The sequence below is a fragment of the Triticum aestivum genome, chromosome 2D, assembly GCF_018294505.1.
Source record: "Triticum aestivum cultivar Chinese Spring chromosome 2D, IWGSC CS RefSeq v2.1, whole genome shotgun sequence".
Lineage (NCBI taxonomy): Eukaryota > Viridiplantae > Streptophyta > Magnoliopsida > Poales > Poaceae > Triticum > Triticum aestivum.
The window spans coordinates 627,114,698-627,137,126 of NC_057799.1; the positions used below are offsets into that span (position 1 = coordinate 627,114,698).

General features: G+C 48.0%; 1 pseudogene; it reads right to left on the bottom strand.

The window, feature by feature from the left end:
- LOC123056101 (WAT1-related protein At5g64700-like) overlaps positions 1-22,429 on the bottom strand; it is a 52,952-nt pseudogene that overhangs the window by 18,567 nt on the left and 11,956 nt on the right.

The following is a 22,429-nucleotide window of genomic DNA, read 5'->3' on the forward strand; positions in this document are numbered from 1 at the left end:
CCCGGGGCTGAAATAGCGCCTCCTGGGGTCTCGTCGGCGCTTTTTTCGCCTTGAGGGCGGTCGGGTTCCAGTCGCCGCCCAAGTTGGCCCCAGACGCCGGTTTTTGAAAACCAAAATCGGCCAAACTTTATACAAAATGACACAAATAATTTGGAGGAAATCCAGGCGTTTTCATTGATATTTGTACAAACTTAAAACATAATTTAAAAACTAAACTAAAACTACTACTACTACTACGCCGCCTGTCATGGTTTTGTCACGGCAGATGTCCTAGAGAAAGGACTTAGTCATGGAGCCATCGCTACGGGTTAGCTGAAAGGGGTTAAAGCGGACAAGGGACGCAAGAGAGTTTTATACTAGTTCGGCCCCTTATGATGAAGGTAAAAGCCTACGTCTAGTTGTGATGGAATTGATGGGGTTTCGATGACCAGGGAGCGAATACGCTTGGCCTGAGTCTCGAGTTGTTATTTGTCATCCCTGAACCGCCGCCGGGTCGTCCCCTTATATACATGGGTTGACGCCCGTCGGTTTACAGAATCCCGATGCCGGCTCATAATCGTGTCCGGCTCGGTCTCTGCTACTTCTATCTTACAACACAAGTTTACATATCAACACCGGTTTATGTCTACAGGCCTTAAACCGGCTTTGGGCCCTAGGCCTTCATAAAGCGTCACCGTCTGTCTTCATGGACTTCAGATACAAATGAACTACTTATGGGGTTAACCCGGCCTCTCCTGGCCGGTTTACGCCCAGTGGTAATATCCCCAACATTAGGCCCCAGATTGATTTGAACTGGTTCATGTCAATCCTCAATACTTAAGAAAACTTCTTCTTCGACATCTTCACATAATCTTGTAAACCGCCGTGACATCATCTTCTAGGACCATGATAAACCGCTGTGACGTCACCTGTTTCTTTTAAAACTGCGTATAATCCATCTTCATTAATGAGCCTCCGACAATCGAGGCGACAACTCCGCCTCATATCCAAAAATTTGGCTCCTCGATTTTCGCGCCTGACGTTTATCTTTCTGCCCTTAGAAATAGGGCCAGGGGGTCTTTCCATTTCCCCCCTCGTGCCTCTTCGCGTCATCGTCATCCTCGCGATGCCCGAACCTTCGACCTCGGCCGCCGCCGTCAACCTTCGACGGCCGCACCAACCTTGGCCGCTACATCGACCTGAACGTACCAGAGCTCCTCCGCGCGCTACCGCTGCTCAACAGCCTCAGTAAGTCTCCGCTTTCTCTTACCATAGATCTGCACTTAGGGTTTCTGTCGTTCATCAGTGTTCGTCGCCGCCCTTCTTTATCCTTATTTATATCCACGGATTAGATCCAAAAACCACATAGATCTCGCGCGGTAGTAGTTTTAGCACCTGTTTGATATCCAACTCATCTCAACTTGGTGAACTTTTAGTACGCTGGAAATTAGGTCAGAATATATTTTGTTTTTCCAACGCGTGGTAGATCTGAAATTACCATGGCCAGATGTGAAAGTTGTTTCTTCCTTCACTTATACACAAGGAGTACCAGATTGGGCGGTTTAACTTCATATACAAAATGATGACCCAGTAGATACCATTAGTCCCCTGTTGAACCGCCAATGCATTCATCATTGTACTGTTTCCATTGTCAGACTCCGGTTTACGAATAACCAATTCCGGTTTATCAATATGCTTGTATCCTTATACCGCTGTATAATTGTCCACGGTCAATCTTAAACCGGCAATAATCATGTTTCAGATTTCCATTGCCATGGCCAAGCAAGTCTATGAATGTAATTGGGCTCCTTCTCGAGTAACCGAAGAACAATTAAACAATCTTGTTAAAACGGGCGCTTTAGCCAAGAAAGATGTCATCCACTGGAGGGTCCCTGGCCCGGAAAGTCCTCCTACACCCAAGGACGGAGAGGTAGTCGTGTTTGCTGATCATCTCGGACGAGGTTTTAGTCCTCCCGGTTCAAAAAATTTCCGGGATGTACTGGCCAATTTTCAGCTGCGCCCTCAAGACATCGGTCCCAATTCTGTGACCAACATCTGCCACTTCCAAGTCTTCTGTGAGGTTTATCTGCAAGAGGAACCTACAGTCGAACTGTTTAGGGATTTCTTTCACCTAAACCGTCGCACAGAGTTCTCGGATGGACCCAATACGGAACTGGGCGGAATGGCGGTTCAGAAAAGGAAAGAAGTCACCTTCCCTCATCCCAAACTCCATAGTCACCCCAAAGAGTGGAACTAGACATGGTTTTATTGCATGGATACATCTCCACCTGATGAAAACCCCCTGCCGGGTTACCGCCCTGAACGCCTGAGCAACACACATCCTTTTCCTCAGAGGTTGACTGCAAGAGAAAGGGCCAACTATGCTCCTCAATTATCAAAGCTTAGAGCCTTCATGGCAAACGGTTTGACAGGAGTTGATCTTGCTCGTTGTTGGATAAGCTGGAGTATGCTGCCCTTAAGCCGGCGCTCCGGTTTGATGTGTCAATATACGGGGAGTTTGAAGGATGCTCAGCGGCACATTGACATTCAGCTTACAGATGCAGAAGTCACTGAGGCTGTAAAAAAGATACTGAACGAACTGGAGGCTGTTTGTGCCCAAACCGGACTACTCCCTTTCTGCACCTTCAACAAACCACCAGCTGTAAGAATCATATAATCTTTTTATCTGAAGTTGCTTCTGTCCAAATATTTTCTGAAAGTGTGATTATTTCTGACAGGGTGATGATCCGTTCTGGAACAAGAAACCATCACAAGACAAACCGGCGAAGCCGCAAGACAAACTGGTCAAGCCAGTTCGTCCAAAGACCAAGGTTGTTAAAAAACCTGCCAAGAGAAGGACCACTGCATCCTCCGATCCACCAGCTGATGACGATGTGGGTAATCCGGAACCAGAGGTAGAACTTGACTCTCTTGGTTCATTTTTCGTACATCTCATTGACAATGATTATTATCAGGACGACGCTGAAGGCAGTCATGCTGAGGATGTAGAGGTAATCATTCTTTCCTCCGATTCAGATCCTCTGCCGACATCAAAAATCCGTCGAGCAAACCGGAAAGTAAAATTTTCTCACCCCCTTGCTTACTTGGACCCAAACTTTCTTTTGAAGACGCAGCAGCACGAGGCTCGCCGTACAACCCGGCACAGCGGCCAGGTAGTTACCTCCGCCGGTTTACCGAACAGTCCGGTTCGGAAACGCCGATCAGAGGTCTCTTATCCCATTGATACTTCATGCCCAAAAACAGGTTGTTTCCGCCAGCCTCTTAACCCGTCTGATTCAAATTATCAGGGTACTTCTCACTCATCCTCTGGCGAGTCATCGGCCACACAGCTTCCACCCCTCAAAACAGTTCCTGGGTGAGCTATGCACGTGTCTTTATTCTTGATGTGTTATCTTTACATACTGTACCGATCCTTATGTCTATCTTTTCTCAGCACCAAGCCAAGACCCAGCAAGAAGGCTCGGTTAAGCAAACCGGCTGATGATAATGTAGCTGCTGAACCGGAAACAACTCCAGATCCGGAAGAAACCGACGCTGACGCCATGCTTAATGATCCGCCGTCTCAAGATCATGACTTCCTTGCCGAACAAGTGCAAGTTGATGCTACAAGCCATGCAGACCGGCCAACCAGCCCTGTCCGAACTGATGATAAACCGGTCAGTCCAGTTAAGGATACTGACAAACCGCCAACTCCAATGAAGGCTGCTGATGACAAAGATGATGACATTATGATTACCGGCACTGGCCACACCACTCCTGGCAATCCTGTCGCTTTGTCAAAACATACTGCCAAGGATGAGCTCTCTGCTATCGGCAAAGGCAAATGGAATGCCGATTTATCAAGCTATGCCCATCTCAATGCTCAAGACATTCACTCTGGCTTCTTGCACCGTCTATATACCAGCCGTGACTATGAAGCTAGCTTGGTAAGCTTGATGAAGGAGCGATATGAGGTAACTACTATATTTCTCTTTTGTCCAATTGCAGTTTATCAACTCCTAGTAGCCCCCAAGTAACGGTTTATGATATCAATCTAAACCGGGAATTTTGTCATAACTTAACTTTGCATATTTAGCCTCCAGGGACCGGATTACCTTTTTAAGATGAAGTGGTTCCTTAAAATTTGCCATACTGCTCTTTCACCGGTATAGCCCCCAAGGGCCGGTTTAACTTTATAAAGATGAACCGGGACTGTAGAAGAATTCTCATACCAATAGTTTTTTGCGCAAACACACATTAGCCCCCAAGTGCCAAGATTAATACTTGTATTGTGCTTGGGACTTGTAGGAATTTCTGGTAAGGAGAAAATATGCATTAGCCCCCAAGTATCAAGGGCATAACTTGTTATGTGCTTAGTACTGCAAATATATATTGTTAACTCATTATGTATCTGTCTCTTTATAGGCTGAACTGAGCAAGAAGGAAAGTCAAACCGCTGATCTGCAAGAGAACATCAAGTCCCAACAGGCCGAAACTTCCAAAGCAAAAGATGAGCTGACGAGTGCCTTAGCCGCTATGGAAAAGCTAAAGGAGAGCTTTGCCAAGGAGCGGGCGGATTGGAACACAGAGAAATCCGCTTTGCGGAAAAGAGCTGAAGACGCAGAAGCAGCTCTCAAACCGGTGGTAGACGAGCTGACTGGTGTAAAGCGGCAAGTACATGCTATGACCGCTGCTGTGTTTGGTAAGCATCCTTGCTTTATACTTTCAACATATCTTCCCATGTGTGGCTGGTTTACTGACGTTTATAATGATGCAGGAACTCGCATTAGCCATCTGGGCTCTGATGTACAGAAGAAGTTGAAAGCGGCCTATACTCTGATATAGCAGCTGTATACCGGCGCGCAGCGGATCATCTGTATCGCTTCACACAATAAACCTCCTCCAACATTGATCAAGGACACCTTAGAAAGGCTATCCATGCTGCCTGCCCGGGTTGAAGAACTAAGAAAGCTGCGGCAAGGGCCGGAGCTCTGACCGCTCTAACCCGGGCAAACGCGTGGGTGCCTGATCTTGATCCGGTGGACGTGGCTAAAGACTTCCCAAGCTTAAAAGAAGATGGATCAGAATTTGGCCAGGAGGATCTCCGCGCCATAAACCGGGAAGTACGTCCACTGGCTTGTCAATTGGCTGAAGAAGTTGATCTCTCATATTATCAGGCAAGCTATGATGATAAGAACAGACGGGTTGCGGCGCCAATTCCAGAAGCGCAAAATCTGATCCCTCCAATCCGTAAGCACACTTATGCCCCTGATATTGAACCGTCAACCCTTATAAGCGACGAAGCTGTGTTCCAAGCTTTAACTGGGATCGACTGGACAACTGTTGACTTCCAGCCGCTGGGTAGAGACGAAGAAGATGAACCGGTGCAAGATGATCCGCAGCCGTCAGGTCAAGCTGACAAGCAATCATAATCCGGAGGCCGGTTTAGTCTTCCACTTGCTGCAATGCTTATTGAGAAACAATTATCCCTTTGGGCACTAAAACGCCTTGTAATAGGCTAGTTAAAACACTTGGTCTGTTATGCCTTCGTGCATATTTATCTACGACTGATGCATGTTAATCCGCCATGCTTAAGATACAATGTTTATAATCCATAGCTATTTATTCAAGTTGTTCCTGCAGATAAGAAGCTTAAAGCGCCCTGGCGGTTTACCACCGGGCGGGTCATGATACCCAAATATATACATGACCAAGGTTTATAACCAAGGTTGTAAAAGATAACCAAATATGGAAATATATGATACCTGTGACCTTTAGGCATAGTGTTGGCTGACCAACTTTGTAATGAGGGTAATAACCCTAATCCGGAGTAAAAGTAACTCCTGTTATATGATGCCGGTTTACAATAAAACCGCTCCGGGTTGTGATAAACACCGGTTTATTCCATACTGGTGACTTTGAGTCAAAACCAGACCGGGCTGATAGTCTCCGAATTATAACTTGATCGTGTACTGACAACTTGTAGTTGACAGCCTAACCGGGTTGATAAACACTGGTTTGAAAACATCACCAATCTTATCAAAAGAAAGAGAAACTTAGCAAAAGGCAAATAAAACCGTTGTAGTCGAGGGTTTTCACGGGCTGCCAGGCCCTAAATTCGACAGCAAAAAATCTCCAAACAACATTGTGAGCTGTGCTTAGTGGGTGCCTATGTTTGAGCTGTTGTTTTACAACACTCTCTTTGGCCCCGGATTGATGTGGCTTTGAGCCGATCAAGAGGTGTGACTGTGGTTCGGATACGACCAAGCCCCCAAGTGATGCTGTGGCATTACGCCGATCAAGAGGTGTAGCTATGGTTCGGGTATGACCAAGCCCCCAAGTGATGCTGTGGCATTGCGCCGATCAAGAGGTGTAGCTATGGTTCGGATACGACCAAGCCCCCAAGTGATGCTGTGGCATTGCGCCGATCAAGAGGTGTAGCTATGGTTCGGATACGACCAAGCCCCCAAGTGATGCTGTGGCATTGCGCCGATCAAGAGGTGTAGCTATGGTTCGGATACGACCAAGCCCCCAAGTGATGCTGTGGCATTGCACCGATCAAGAGGTGTAGCTATGGTTCGGATACGACCAAGCCCCCAAGTGATCTAATATGAAGCTTTGAGAAGCTAAATCAAGGGGTAAACCGGACGCCGCTTTGTAAGCTCCATGTAACCACACATGATGTAAGAAAAACAACAGATACCCCGCTTTAGCTGAGGTTCCGGTTTATTATATTGATCATAATATATACAATGTCATAATATGTACATAAGCAGAGCCTATAGCTCAAGTATAGTAAGGCCGAAGATGAGCAATATTCCACGGCCGGTTGGTCTCCTCCTCCGATTTACGTGAGTCTTTGCGCTCTCGAACATCGATTAGGTAGTACGACCCGTTGTGTAGATTCTTGCTGACCACAAAGGGTCCTTCCCAAGGGGGGGATAGCTTGTGCATATCCGTCTGATCCTGGATGAGCCGAAGCACCAAATCACCTTCTTGAAAGGTTCTGGTTCTAACCCGGCGGCTATGATAGCGACGCAGATCTTGCTGATAAATCGCCGAACGGGCTGCCGCCATGTCACGTTCCTCATCTAACAGGTCAAGAGCTTCCTGCCGTGCCTTCTCGTTGTCAGCTTCAACATATGCCGCTACACGAGGCGAGTCATGACGGATGTCACTAGGAAGAACTGCTTCCGCTCCATAAACCATGAAGAATGGTGTGTACCCTGTCGACCTGTTGGGTGTGGTATTGATGCTCCACAACACAGAAGGTAACTCCTCAACCCAACAACCCGGCGTCCGTTGCAAAGGAACCATAAGCCGGGGTTTGATGCCTCTCAAGATCTCTTGATTGGCCCTCTCCGCTTGACCATTGGACTGGGGGTGAGCCACTGATGACACGTCAAGCCGGATGTGCTCACGTTGACAGAACTCCTTCATGGCACCCTTTGACAGATTGGTACCATTGTCTGTTATAATGCTGTGTGGAAACCAAACCGGAAGATCACCTTTTTGATGAACTGAACCGCCGTGGCTGCGTCACACTTACTAACTGGCTCTGCCTCCACCCACTTCGTAAACTTATCAACCGCCACCAAAAGGTGGGTCTTCTTGTCCTTGGACCTCTTGAAAGGCCCAACCATATCCAGCCCCCAAGTTGCAAACGGCCAGGTGATTGGAATCATCCTCAATTCTTGAGCTGGTACATGAGCGCGCCTTGAGAATTTCTGACAGCCATCACATCTTTTGACCAAGTCCTCGGCATCAGCATGAGCTGTCAACCAATAGAAACCGTGACGAAACGCCTTGGCCACCAAAGATTTTGAACCGGCGTGGTGACCACAATCTCCTTCGTGGATCTCACGCAAAATTTCACGGCCTTCCTCAGGAGACACACAGCGTTGAAACGCCCCTGTCACACTGCAATGATGTAACTCTCCATTGATAATAGTCATGGACTTGGACCGCCGGGTTATCTGCCTGGCCAAAGTTTCATCCTCTGGTAACTCGCCCCGGTTTATATACGCCAGATATGGAACCGTCCAATCCGGGATAACATGAAGAGCCGCCACCAACTGAGCCTCCGGATCAGGAACAGCCAAATCCTCTTCACCAGGGAGCTTGACGGACGGATTATGCAAAACATCCAGGAAGACATTAGGTGGAACCGGTTTACGTTGGGAACCCAGGCGGCTTAAAGCGTCCGCCGCTTCATTCTTCCGCCGGTCCACATGATCCACCTGATAACCTTTAAAGTGACCTGCAACAATATCCACCTCACGACGATATGCTGCCATTAGTGGGTCCTTGGAATCCCAAGTGCCGGACACTTGTTGAGCCACTAGATCCGAGTCACCGAAGCACTTAACTCGGCTTAGGTTCATCTCCTTAGCCATCCGAAGACCATGGAGTAAAGCCTCATATTCAGCTGCATTGTTAGTGCAAGGGAACATTAAACGGAGAACATAACAAAACTTATCACCTCGTGGGGAAGTTAATACGACTCCGGCCCCCGAGCCCTCCAATTGCCTGGACCCATCAAAATGAATAGTCCAATAAGTGTGATCCGGCTTCTCCTCTGGCGCTTGTAATTCTGTCCAATCATTGATGAAATCCACAAGTGCCTGAGATTTGATCGCCGTTCGGGGTATGTATTTCAACCCGTGAGGCCCGAGCTCGATAGCCCACTTAGCAATCCGACCAGTTGCTTCCCTGTTCTGGATTATATCCCCCAAAGGAGCGGAGCTGACCACCGTGATGGGATGACCTTGGAAATACTGCTTAAGCTTCCGGCTTGCCATGAAAACCCCATACACCAATTTTTGCCAATGCGGGTACCTCTGCTTGGACTCAATAAGTACCTCACTGATATAGTAAACCGGCCGCTGAACCGGATATTCCTTTCCTGCCTCCTTGCGCTCCACCACAATAGCCACACTAACAGCCCGAGCATTAGCTGCCACATATAGCAACAATGGTTCTTTGTCCACTGGAGCAGCGAGAATCGGCGGATTAGCCAGCTGCCGCTTTAAGTCCTCAAATGCTTCATTAGCGGCGTCACTCCAGACGAAGTTATCCGTTTTCTTCAGCATCTGATATAAAGGGATGGCCTTCTCGCCAAGGCGACTGACAAACCGGCTCAACGCGGCAATCCGGCCTGCCAGGCGTTGAACATCATTGATACACTTCGGTTTAGCCAAGGAGGTGATGGCTTTGATCTTTTCCGGATTAGCTTCAATGCCCCTGTTAGACACCAAAAAGCCCAAGAGCTTGCCTGCAGGTACACCAAAGACACACTTGGCCGGATTAAGCATCATTTTATAAACCCGCAGGTTATCAAAGGTTTCCTTCAAGTCATCAATCAATGTCTCCTTCTTCCTTGATTTTACCACAATATCATCCACATAGGCGTGAACATTGCGGCCGATCTGTTTATGCAGACAATTCTGCACACACCGTTGATAAGTCGCCTGCGCACTCTTGAGCCCAAAGGGCATGGACACATAGCAGAAGGCTCCAAAGGGAGTTATGAAGGCTGTCTTCTCCTGGTCCTTAACTGCCATTTTGATCTGATGATAACCAGAATATGCATCCAAAAAGCTTAAACGCTCGCACCCCGCCGTAGCATCAATAATTTGATCAATACGGGGAAGGGCAAAAGGATCTGCTGGACAAGCTTTGTTGAGGTATGTGTAATCCACACACATACGCCAAGTGCCATTCTTCTTGAGGACCAGCACCGGATTAGCCAACCACTCGGGATGGAATACTTCAACGATAAATCCAGCTGCCAAGAGCCTGGCTACTTCTTCTCCAATAGCTTTGCACCTTTCTTCATTAAACCGACAGAGAAACTGCTTGACCGGTTTATACTTGGGATCAATATTGAGAGTGTGCTCAGCGAGTTCTCTCGGTACACCTGGCATGTCAGAAGGCTTCCATGCAAAGATGTCCCGATTCTCACGGATGAACTCGATGAGCGCGCTTTCCTATTTCGGATCCAAGTTAGCGCTGATGCTAAACTGCTTGGACAAATTGCCAGGCACGAAGTCAACAAGCTTAGTCTCATCAGCCGATTTAAACTTCAGGGCCGGATCATGCTTTGTAGTTGGTTTCTTCAACGAAGTCATATCTGCCGGATCAACATTGTCCTTGTAAAACTTCAACTCTTCTGTTGCACAAACCGACTCAGCATAAGCCGCATCACCTTCTTCACACTCCAGAGCAATCTTGCGGCTCCCATGCACGGTTATAGTTCCCTTGTGACCCAGCATCTTGAGCTGCAGATAGACATAACAAGGCCGTGCCATAAACTTAGCATAAGCTGGCCGTCCAAATAGGGCATGATACGGGCTGCTGATTTTCACCACTTCAAAGGTCAAGGTTTCTGATGTCGAGTCATGCTCATCTCCAAAAGCCACCTCCAGAGCTATCTTACCAACAGGATACGCCGACTTACCAGGCACCACACCATGGAACACCGTATTGGCGGTTTAAGATTTGTATCTGTTAACCCCATGCGACGGAAAGTTTCATAATAAAGGATATTGATACTACTCCCTCCATCCATGAGTACCTTAGTGAACTTATAACCTCCCACCTGAGGTGCCACCACCAGAGCCAGATGACCCGGATTGTCAACCCGGGGTGGATGATCTTATCTACTCCACACAATCGGCTGCTCGGACCAACGCAAATAATGGGGCATCGCCGGTTCAACGGCATTCACTGCCCTTTTATGAAGCTTCTGATCGCGCTTGTCCAAGCTAGTGGTGAAGACATGATACTGTCCGCTATTCAACTGCTTCGGGTTGCTCTGATAACCCGACTGCTGCGGCTGCTGATTGCCCTGATGATTGTAGCCACCTTGGTTACCCTGATTACTTTGATTGTTATGTCCACCCTGATTACCGTGGAAGCCTGAACCGGAATTTCCTTCGCCATAACCCGGCCCATAAGCGCCGGGCCCGAACCGCCTCCTGGTCCATGATCATACCGGAAAGAATCAGAATTTTTGAACTCTTGCATGATGTAACAATCTTTCCAGAGGTGCGTGGACGGGTCCTCCTTCGTCCCATGCTTTGGACAGGGCTGGTTCAACAGATAAGACAAACGGTCCGGATTAGCACTTGGCCTTCCACCGTGCTGGGGCGGTTTACCCTTACGCCGCTGGCCCTTGTCATGTGTATTAGTGTTAGCCACAAAGTCTAAACCGTGGTCCGCCTTACGCTTGCCGCCGTTCCCATGACCCGCCGGGTTGTGGTGCTGCCCCTTGGCGTTGCCGCTCTTCTTTCCCTTCCCTGTCTTATCATCGTCAGACTCGGGATCCTTGGTACTATCAGAGTCGGCATACTTCACCGGTGCAGCCATGAGGGTTCTTATGTCATTACAATGACGTTTGAGCCGTCCCAACTTCAACTTCAGGGGTTCAAACCGGCAATTGCCTTCCAATGTTAAAACTGCGGTGTCAGCGTTGATACGGTCCGACGAATGCAAAATCTCCAAAACCCGGCGCACCCAATGGGTTGTTGACTCTCCTTCCTCCTGGACACAGGCACCTAAGTCCACAATTGACATGGGCTGCTTGCATGTATCCTTGAAATTCTGAATAAACCGGGCTCTCAACTCGGCCCATGACCTGATAGAATTAGCCGGTAAGCTCTTTAACCAAGTGCGGGTTGTCCCTTCTAGCATCATGGTGAAGTATTTCGCACATGCCGCATCATCCACATCCAGCATCTCCATGGCCATCTCATAGCTTTCGACCCATGTTTCAGGGGATAAATCGGCGGTGTAATTCGTCACCTTGCGCGGGCCCTTAAAATCCTTGAGCAGGCGCACATTGCGCAATGCTGGGACAAGACATGGCACTCCCAAAGAACTAGAGGTAACTCCTGGTTCCACCGATGTGGTTGGACGAACCGGAGTAAGCTGACGGGCTTCAAGCTGCGCCACTAACTCGGCCTCTCTGCGTGCCCGAGCCCGGTCCACCACCTCCTGAGCATCACCAGCACCACCCGTCGGGTTATTGCCATGGGGCGGATCACGGTTCCGCGCATTGCTTGAAACTGCCGGTTCATCCATACGCCTGCTGTAACTCCGGCTTGGACGGGGAGTGGAATGAATCCGATCGCGACTATATGAATAAGCCTCCTGTTGAACCAAGGCTGTCTGAAGAAGCTCCTTAACCCGGCGCGTCTCGACCACCGCTGGAGAATCGCCTTCGATCGGGATGGCTGCCAGCCGTGAAGCGGCAGCGACAATGTTGTCCGTTGGGTTAGAGTAATGACCCGGCGGTGTGGGGACATGCGGTGTCACAATGTTGTTCTGACGAGGCGGATCCACCAAACATGGCTCAACCGGCGCCCCCGCTCCAGGTGCCTCTGCCCGGTTTACCAGCGGCGGATTACTGGTCCCTGCTCCTGGGGTGTTAAAGAGATTTCTAGCATCATAAACCGGCGGTAGGCGAGATCGGTGCCTCCTCATCATGACTTCGTTCGACGCACTCTGATCCAGCATAATCCGGTAAGCTTGTGCATCCAAAGCGGCCCGCTCCGCGGCTATCCTGGCATCCTCAGCTGCTAAGTCGGCTTTGGCCTGGGTGATCTAATCTTTCACTTTCGCGATTTCCGCATTGTGTGCATCCTGGTCCGCTGGGTTAACCTCCGCCATCAGCGTTGCCAACGCGTCAAACAAATCAGATAGAACCTGAGCTGGGGGTCGCACAGGGCCTCCTGCCCCAGCCGCTGCCGCCGCTGCCGATCCGGAAATCATCGCCGCTGCGGTCGAAGAGTGGAGCGCCGGTTGCGTGCCGGCCATGAAGATCGCAACCCGGTTTGGCAGATCAAAGGGGTCCGGAATACTGTCGCCATCGGAACAGCCCCCAATTCGGCCATCTTGTAACTGATATAATGACTCGGTTTCTCCAGTCGATGACTCGTCGCCGGAATAAACGATGGTCTCACCACCAGATTCCGATCTATCCTCAGATTCCCCTCCATGGATAACTCCCACGAAGGCACACTTCATGACAGGCTTGACCCGGGCAGATCTCGCACGCTGAGCCGTTTCGACGAGGTCGGTGTAGATGTCCGGCTCAGGGCCCGGTTCATCGATCTTGCCAATGAAAACGTGTATGCCACCAAAGGGGACCCAGTACCCGTACTCGATTGAGCCGGCCTCGGGGCCCCAGCCCGCATCATCGATGTAGAGCTTGCCGTGACGACTCTTGGTCATCCGGCCCACAGTGTGACCCTTGAGTCCTTTGAAGTTTCCCTCCAAGAACTTGAAACCATCGTGCGATAGCCCCACGGTGGGCGCCAACTGTCGTGGTTTTGTCATGGCAGATGTCCTAGAGAAAGGACTTAGTCGTGGAGCCATCGCTACGGGTTAGCTTAAAGGGGTTAAAGCGGACAAGGGATGCAAGAGAGTTTTATACTAGTTCGGCCCTTTACGATGAAGGTAAAAGCCTACGTCTAGTTATGATGGAATTGATGGGGTTTCGATGACCAGGGAGCGAATACGCTTGGCCTGAGTCTCGAGTTGTTATCTGTCGTACCTGAAGCGCCGCCGGGTCGTCCCCTTATATACATGGGTTGACGCCCGTCGGTTTACAGAATCCCGAGGCCGGCTCATAATCGTGTCCGGCTCGGTCTCTGCTACTTCTATCTTACAACACAAGTTTACATATCAACGTCGGTTTATGTCTACAGGCCCTAAACCGGCTTTGGGCCCTGGGCCTTCATAAAGTGTCACTGTCTGTCTTCATGGACTTCAGATACAGATGAACTACTTATGGGGTTAACCCGGCCTCTCCTGGCCGGTTTACGCCCAGTGGTAATATCCCCAACACCGCCGACGCCAAGCCTTCTACAAGCCGATGAGCTTGTAGAAGTTCGTGTAGTCGTCGTCATCTTCCTGCACGCCGCCGTCCTTACTGCAGCCCTGCCCTGGGTCGCCATGGCGGATGGGGTTGGACGGCCCGGGCGCGGCGCCTCCTCGTCGTTGTCCTCGAGGATGATTACGCCATCCTCCTCGAGGGCGCGGCACTGGCGCTCCATCTCCTCGCGGACCTTGTAAATCAGCGCCCACTTCATGCCGGATTCGTCGACGGCAGCCATGGTGAGGTGCTCCTGCTTGACGACGACTGGTGGCGTCGCTGGCTCCTTCTTCGGCCTCACCAGGCGAATGTGGCCTTGGGAAGAAGGGGAAGGCTGGCGATGACCCTCGTTTATGACGAGGCCGTCGCCGCGCCTGCACAGATGCTCCGGTGTCTCCAACGGCTCGGCCTTGAGAGTGGCGAGCGGTGCCGTGCCGGAGGGGTGGGAGGAGGCGAAGGAAGCTCCCGCCATGCGCCTCCACAGCCAAGAGCTGCCGCTTCGGCGGGAGAATGTGGGCGTTGCCGGGTACTCCATTGGCTGCTCGTTGTCGCCCTCGAAGTGCTCGAGGATGGCGTGGAGCGTTCCCCTGGGTATGCCCCACCACAGGCGGCGTCCATCGGCGTTGTAGAGTCCCCTCACCGGCGCATTGTTGGTGGAGGCGAGCTGCTCCTTATGGCCGCGTTGAAATTATGCCGTCCAGAAAGCATGGTTGCTGGCGACGTACTTTGGGAGGTCCCGCACCTCCTCCGGCAGAGACGCCCGAATGCGCGTGGTGTCGACGTGGCGGCGGGGGAATGGGGACACCTATGGCACCGAGCCTCCACGAGCCCGACACACGCATGTCCGGCGGCGCCGGGTAGTTCACCTCGTGGAGGAGGTACGCCTCCCACTTGTGAAGGTGGCGGCGTCCGAAGCCGTTCACCATGGCTCCATCGCCTGGAAATCGCTCGCCCATCGGTGGCTCGAGAGAGGGAGGGGGAGTGGCGAAGGAAAGAGGGTCGTCGACGGCGAGAGAGAAAGAGAGAATGCGGCGAGAGGGTGTGCGTCCAGCGGCGAGGTAGAGTGCCTTTTATAGCGCCGGGTGGACGGCGAGCGCGTGGCACCATGTGGACGCGTGGCGGGAGAGGGAGGGGTGCTCGGCAACGGCGCCTTCACTGTGCCGCCCGTGAGGAATCAATGAAGGCTGACCGGCGGCAGCCTTCGCATGGATTCCCGCGGGAAAACGAGGCGAGGAGGACGACGAAGGCGCCCAGTCGCTGACTCAGCGGATCCACCAGGCTTTCGGGCCAAAATGTTACCCTCGGCTCCCCCGGGTGCCCCCAGCGTGCGAATTCGGCCTGGGTCCACCGGCGCCATATTCGGCCCTAACCAGCGAAAACTGGGCTCCTGGGGGCACGACTAGACCGTTTTTTCTAGCCGGCGATAAAAAAGGGGCCTCGGGTGGCCCCTTGGGGGGCGAGTGGAGATGCTCTAAGGTAACAAAGGTTGGCCCTATCTTCTAGAAGAACACTGTAATTTGGTTTCACCTCTATTGACGATTGTGAATGTATATTGCTTGTTGCATGTGCCTTTGTCTTTTTTGAAACAGGCACTCAAAGGGCGCCGTTGCCGCATGCACCTTTGCTTTGATTTATGTTAAGTGATGTGCTTGATGTCTTGTTTTATCTATTGTTGATACTATTGGATCTGAGACGTAGCAAAAAAGAGCATAAGCATGGCCGAAGGCAGAGCAAAGATAGAGGAAGGAAGAAGGAAAACCTATGCATGAATGTAGAGGGGAAAAGCAGGGGAGATGCTATGTTATATTTTTTGACGCTTTGTAGCGACACATAGGTATCTATGCCTAAATATTATCCCGTGGTAATTCTGTCAATTTTTTATTGGCCAATATGGTAATATCCCTCAAGTACGAGATGTGATTAAGGGCATGGGATATACTCCCTTCGTTCCTAAATATATGCCTTTTAGGTATTTCAATAAGGCCGAAAGTTTTCAAAGTTATTTACAACATAATGATGTGCAAATTGTGATATCTCATAACAAACCAAAAAAAGAGCAAATACAAATATCGTCACACAAGTTTTTTTTTCTAATGTTGTTATCGGTCCTTCCTTTATCATTTTTCTCATTAAACTACTTTGCCTCATTTTGTATACTAATTTGGCTCATTTTTGTATCTTGACAACATACTATGTTTGTACCCCTAGAGATATTACAGTCATCGAATCAATCATGTCTGCCCTCAAGAAAACCAAGTTCATGGACATTGGAGATGCCTTGTTATCTAACGACGATTTGGAATGCCTTATGATATGTACTTGGGCGATGATGTAGGGTCAATTGCATAAACTTTATACTTAATAATATAAACAATATATAAGATCTAATAACATAAATATGTTCTAAATATGGAACTACAAGTGATAAATGCTTACGTATATTGTATGCTTGCTCACGACCATCTACGAGACATGGCGGGCGAAAAAGTACCTATTATTAGCACGTTCGTATCTGGTCAGATAAAAGAAGACGGAGAAAAAGACATATACCAAACAAATTATCGTCACATCGTACAACATGTTAATACTTATCTACCACAAGATATGGTTAGTCTCGCCTCATTATCCATGCATGTAATGATGTTTTGTTTTAAATTAATCCATGTGTATAATGATTTATTGTTATTTATATCTAATTGTGACTATGACTTATATTATATTTACACCAACCATTCATTCCAATTAACATTACTGGATACCATTGGTATCTAACAGTCGTCAATGCCAAAAAAACATGGGATTCAAGTATTGGACTCACTTGGTGCTCGGGTCAAACGGAGTGACCTTGCTACTACGGTAAATATCTATTGTTTTTATACTCTTCACATATGTTTTGTTTGCCTTAATACCTACTATTTTCCATATATAAAACAATTACTCAGACTTGAGAAGCGTCTGAAACTTGGAGAACAGAGTCCGGAGTTTAACAGAGATCATAAGTGGCCCGATCTCAATGTTACAAAATGAATGGTCGTAGAACAGTTCAAGGAGGCAATACAAACGGATGGGTAAGCACTTGTCACAAACTAAAAATTATTGTGTTTCGTACTCATGAACACAAACATATCATGTAATAGAAAATATTGAACGGGTGAAGCCAGTTTGTGCGGTGAGTATTGTCCGTTACACGTTTTAAGACCGTCCACGTGAATTATTCATGCTAACTACATATATTGGTTTTGCAGGACGGGTATGAGTTGAGGAAGCAGTTTTTATTATACTTGAAAAAACATCTTTCGAATGAAGCTAAAGACAACTTTCCCGATATTGTGCGAGAATGTCTTAAGCACATCAAGGAGATCTTAATAATTTGTAATCGATTCTTAGGTGGATCATCGCTTTTATATGTATACATCGTCAATTTGCCATTTTGTTATCAGTTTATATTACAAGTGAAGTGGATTTCAATTATTATGCAATTGTATTCGCGTTCTATTATCCCTACCTGTGAAATTTAACATGCATTATCTTTATATAATTTCAACAAAATATTTCAGAAGCCCGTGGCAACGCACGAGCATTTTACTAGTAGGACATAAGTTTACAACTCGATCCAACAAAAATCTTCAGAAGTACGAGAGTTGTAACTTAACAAAAAAGCACCCATATATATAGACCTGCTTGAAGACTAACTCAAATTTCTCCCCCTTCGTCATCGAATGACCAAAAGGGACAAAAAATGAGAACTAACGCCCCTGAAGAATATCATCATGATGTCGATGGAGGAGCGCCAGCGTTGTTGGGGTTGTCCGTTGATGTAGGGCCTGCCGCAGTGTCGTTCAAGTCTTCATGTTCATCAGTCCGCGGGATGAAGAATATGAGCTGGCCACCAAACGAGGAACTTTGACCTTCTTGAATTTCTTCGAAGGTGGCTAAGACCAATCAAAGTCCTGCTTGAAGCCCATTTGCTTGAGATCTTCATCACCATAGAGGTGAGACAATACAGCGCAGGTGCGATCAAACACTTCATGCAGATAGTAATGGTTCTTCTTCACAGTGTTTTGCATGATTGTCATATTCTGAAGAATTGAACCAAACAGTCGCTTGACCCATTTGTGGTTGCGATCGACCTTCTGATGAAGACTGAAGAGAAGCTCATGATCAGTCATCACACGGGTAGCAGTGGCTTGAGGAAATTGCTTTGAAGCATTTGCGGCAGTGTCATGTGTGGCAGAGTCATCATTGGTGGAGTAGGATGCAGCTTTGTGAAACTGTCCATCCAATGGACGAGTGCCTTCATCAATAACAGTAGCCTTGCCCTTCTCATCAGCTGAGGAAATGGGCTGTTTGAGGACCTCGATTGGGGGCAAGTAGTTGTGATGATTTAGAACGTCAGCCTTGTAGTTGATTGAAGACCTTGATCTGATGAATCTCATGATCCAGGGAGCGTAAGACTTCAATTCAAACGGTGACAGAGCGACATTGGCCAAAGTCCTCATGAAGAAATCGTGGTAGTTGATAGGAATACCATGTATGATGTTGAAAAGTAGATTCTTCATGATGCCAACAACCTCTTCTTCATCAGAGCTGTGGCCCTTGATAGGACTGAGGGTTTTGGTCAATATCCTGTACACAGTCCTTGGCACATAGAGAAACTCCTTGACGAGGAATTTGCTCCTTGGAGCTTGGCCAGGCTTCGAAGGCTTCATCAGCACTTGCATCAGATGGTCTGAGAGTTCAGGGTCAGCATAGATGAGCCTTGCACCTTCAACGGGAGGACTGACCAGGACGGCATGAAGCAATTCAGAGGCCGGTGCTTTGTAGTGAGTATTTTCTGTCATCCAGTCCAATACCCATGAATTCACATCTTCAACATTGCCAGTGATGTGCAATGTCGCATAGAACTGAAGAATGAGTTCTTCATTCCAGTCGAAGATGTCGGTGAAGAAATTGAGCAGCCCAGCGTCATGAATAACACTGAGGACTAGGGTGAATCAAGGTAGAGACTCCATGTCCACATGAGAAATTTGCTCATGGTCAAAGGTCTTGTCCATATCAAACAGCAGCGAGGAATACAAGTTCATCTGGCTAGCAGTCCAAAAACGCTTGCGTCGAAGACAAGCAGAGTCATAAGGATTGTTGTTAGTGAACAAAATGTGCTCATTGAAGAAGTCCTCAGCCTTGAACTTCTGCTTCTTGTAGTGAGGATTCTGTGGCTTGGGATGAGGATTAGCAGTCGAAGTCATCACAGCCTCTTGAATCACAGACTCTGGAGCCGCAGGCTGAGAAATTTCAGGAGCAATGTCATCAGCAGCAGCCCGGGTCTCCATTTCTTCAGCAACATTATCATCAGCTCTAGTGGCTGGAACTTCTTCAGGAATAGTGAGAAGAGAAGCTTGATGTTCTTCAGAGCCTGCATGAATTTCTTCAGTTTGAACGGGGGATTGAGGAATCTGTTTCAGACGGGTGTAGAGTGGTGAATTGGGGTGATGACTTTCCCAGTAGTCATCATTGAGAATTGGCGTTGTACACCCAATATCCACATCTTCATCTTCCTCATCTATTTCTTCAACGCCGGCCTCTTCAACAGTGACCTGAGGCATGGGCGAGGATAACAGTGACCTGTGGTGTGGCAGAGTCATCATTGTTGAAGTGATGTTGTCCACTTCAATTTCTTCACCAATCTGCTCTGAAGTAGGAGCAGAAGGATCTTCTTCATCAGATTCACTTGGAATCACATATTCCTCACCAAAGGGAACAATCTCCTTTGATGGCATGCTCGATAAGGGAACAACATCTATGGGATTTGCATAGGAGCTTGTCAAAGTCTTCACTTTCTTCGGAGCTGAAGACTCTGAAGATGCAGATGCTTTCCTTTTGTTCATAGCTGCTCGCTCCGCAGCATTGGGTTTCTTCGCTTCTGATGCAGAACGAAGTGTAGGACTCTCATTTGTGCAGGAGGATCAGAGGAAATTGGTGCAGTTTCTTCAGGCGCAACTGATGCAGTTTCCCTGGCTTGTTCTGTTTCTTCAGGTGCAGTAGTAGATGCTTCAACTGGCCTGGCTTGATCTTCAGGCGCAACACTAGAGGTTGCCCTGGCAGTTTCTTCAGCGGCTGAAATTTCTTCATCAGCCCTGGTGCTTTCAGAATCATCAACAGCGTGATTTTCATCAGCTGTGCTTGCATGTTCTTTAGTTGGCTGTGCAGATGCTTCAGCCTGAGGAATTTTATGTTGCATTGAGGCTGCAACATTTGAGGTGAATCCCTTCGCGATTCTGAAAAATCCGACCTTTCTTGCATGGCCACAAATTCATTAGTCGTCATTTTGACAACATTCTTCTTCAGAAATCGCTCCTTCTTGTACCGAGCTTTCTTCAGTTGCCTGGCCTTCTCAAACTTCCATTTTTCTTTGCCTATGAAGGCTGTCAACATGTGACTTTTGGCCAGGTGTGAGATTGAAGTCAGGCATATGAGTGTTGGGGTCCTTGTGCCAGAGATCAATGAAGTCGAGGATCAACTTGGGATCCAGCAGAAGAGGCACATTGCTGCCTTTGGCTCTAGCGGCCCTTTGCTGTCTGTCTCTGATGATTTCTGCTAGTTCCTCATCATCAGCTTCGTCTTCACTAGACGGCACATGGAAGGCAATCTGCTTCTTGTGAGGACTTGGCCTTGTGCCTCGTCCAGCAGTGGCCTTTGTCTTCAGCAAAGTTGGGCCTGTTGAGGACTGAGGAGGAGCTAAAGAACTTGCTGATGCTCCTAAAGCAATGGAGATACCAGTGGTCCTTTGGCAAGAGGCGAGATGCTTATAAAGCCTTCCGTACACCTTAGTAGGCCCACAAGCCTTCCGTACGCGTCACTGACTATAATTCTCAAAAAATAGTAGGCCCACAAGTGAGCATCACATCTGTGGCAGAGAACATATAGCCCATATGACATGCAAGCTCAAGAACAAGGTCACCACAGCAGCACATAATTTTTCAGAGGGAGAAAATGATGAGAAGATTGTTGAGAGGCTCTTCGAGCCGGGGTTCGAAGGAAAATGAAAATGAGGAGAAGAAGAAGCCCATAGAATTGTGTCTTGACTATAAGTTTATAAAGCCTTCCGTACGCCTTAGTAGGCCCACAAGCCTTCCGTACGCGTCACTGACTATAATTCTCAAAAAATAGTAGGCCCACAAGTGAGCATCACATCTGTGGCAGAGAACACATAGCCCATTTGCGATTGCCAGGGGGGACATTTTTTCGCGAATTACGGAGGCCCTTCCGATAGGTCCGAGGTGTCAGGTGGAGGAATCATTATTTTGCGCGTAATAAGGAGGCATTTGTATTTAATATACAAGGGCTGCCTTCCGTAATCATCGTTATAAAGCCATACATATGCATCAATTTGACTTAAATTTTGGCCAAGCTGGGTTGCCTGGCTTATGTGCTTATATTCTGACATATCAGCTGATTTTACTGAAATAATAACGGGTCAGCGATCCGATGACTGTGTTAAACTATAAGATCGATGGAAGTCACCCCGTGTTAAGCGACGGGTGCTACCTCTTGAGCACTGCGTTGGTTTTCCCTTGAAGAGAAAAGGGTGATACAGCAAAGTAGCGTAAGTATTTCCCTCAGTTTTTGAGAACCAAGGTATCAATCCAGTAGGAGGCCACGCACGAGTCCCTCGCACCTACACAAACAAATAAATCCTCGCAACCAACGCGATAAGGGGTTGTCAATCCCTACACGGTCACTTACGAGAGTGAGATCTAATAGATATGATAAGATAATATTTTTGGTATTTTTATGACAAAGATGCAAAGTAAAGAAAGTAAAATAAAAACGGTGCCAGAAATAGCTTGTTGTCGGAAGATTAATATGATGGAAAATAGACCCCGGGGCCATAGGTTTCACTAGTGGCTTCTCTCATGAGCATAAATATAACGGTGGGTGAACAAATTACTGTTGAGCAATTGACAGAATTGAGCATAGTTATGAGAATATCTTGGTGTGATCATGTATATAAGCATCACGTCCGAGACAAGTAGACCGACTCCTGCCTGCATCTACTACTATTACTCCACACATCGACCGCTATCCAGCATGCATCTAGAGTATTAAGTTCATAAGAACAGAGTAACGCTTTAAGCAAGATGACATGATGTAGAGGGATAAACTCATGCAATATGATATAAACCCCATCTTGTTATCCTCGATGGCAACAATACAATACGTGCCTTGCTGCCCCTACTATCACTGGGAAAGGACACCGCAAGATTGAACCCAAAGCTAAGCACTTCTCCCATTGCAAGAAAGATCAATCTAGTAGGCCAAACCAAACTCGTAATTCGAAGAGACTTGCAAAGATAACCAATCATACATAAAAGAATTCAGAGAAGATTCAAATATTGTTCATAGATAAACTTGATCGTAAACCCACAATTCATCGGTCTCAACAAACACACCGCAAAAGAAGATTACATCGAATAGATCTCCACGAGAGAGGGGGAGAACATTGTATTGAGATCCAAAAAGAGAGAAGAAGCCATCTAGCTAATAACTATGGACCCGAAGGTCTGAGGTAAA